Raw genomic sequence first — 1316 nt, forward strand, 5'->3', positions numbered from 1 at the left:
ATTACCAGTAGAAGTGTTTAACACAAACTAGAAAGTAAAAAAAAAAAAAAAAAAATCGAAACCTTTGAATCATGTCCAAATGTTTGTTGTGATCATTTACCAAAAAAATTAAATAAAGTCATAACAGGTTGCTGTGCAGATTCTGTGGCTCCTGCTTCAAATGTAAAATTGTTTGGTTAAAATGGGCCTAGTTCTTGAAAAGGCCTGGGGAAGTATAATGTTGTTCTAGAAAAATAATTTTTTTTTTCTCAGAGAATGTTCTAGTTATATTCAAGTAAAAACTTCTAGCTGCGAGGAAGAAAATCTTTTTTCGCCATGTTAGGTAAAACCAAGCATTATTAAATAAGCTTATTTATGTTAAAGGTTCATGTTGTCTATACATGCAGTAGTACATTGGAAACATCTAACTTTAACTAACTACGTGATGTAAACTGAATTCATTTTAATATTTCTGTAAAACATTTTCATTCCAGAGCTAAAATGCTTTTTTTGGCTTTAAGAAACACAACAACAGAGCATTCTTAATGTTTTGTTTCCTCCTTTCAAATTCTGGCAGGTTTTGAAAGGATAAAGTATCTGTTTCAGCTATTAGACACACAGGTAACAGATTTTTCTTAAATAGCCATAAAGAAAGTGATTAACGTAGTATGAAAAGAACCTCTCTTCAAGTCGAAGGGGAAGTTCCCTTAGTTCTTGTGCCTGTGTATGTCTTGGGATTTTGGTTAAGGTTATTCAGTGGGCTGTCTGATAACAGTCACAGCTCTGCAGACACTTTCCTTGTTACACAATGCAGAAAGCTCCTCTTTCCCCCTGTGTTTCCTTATTCTGTGCTTGATTGAACACCTGAGGAAAACCAACCTTTTTTTTCCTTTTTTTTATTGATATAGAAGAGTTCCAAAATGCAATTATTCTTTATCTCTACAAAAATAACTGTTTACAAGCCATATAAGCTGTGAAAAGAGTTTGAGTCAGAATGGTTTGGGTTGAAAGGGACCTTAGAGATCATCTTTTCTAACTCCCTCCTGCCATGGGCAGGGACACCTTCCACTGGATCAGGTTGCTCAAAGCCCCATGCAGCCTGGCCTTGAACACTTCCAGGGAGGGGGCATCCACAACCTCTCTGGGCAACCTGTTCCAGGGTCTCACCACCCTCACAGTAAAGAATTTCTTCCTAATACCTAATCTAAATCTACCCTCTTTCAGTTTAAAACCCTTACTCCTGGTCCTATCACTACACTCACTGATAAAGAGTCCCTCCATGTCTTTCCTGTAGGCCCCTTTTAGGTACTGGAAGGCTGCTGTAAGGTCTCCATAGA

The sequence above is a fragment of the Gymnogyps californianus genome, chromosome Z (assembly GCF_018139145.2).
Source record: "Gymnogyps californianus isolate 813 chromosome Z, ASM1813914v2, whole genome shotgun sequence".
NCBI classification, from domain to species: Eukaryota; Metazoa; Chordata; class Aves; order Accipitriformes; family Cathartidae; genus Gymnogyps; species Gymnogyps californianus.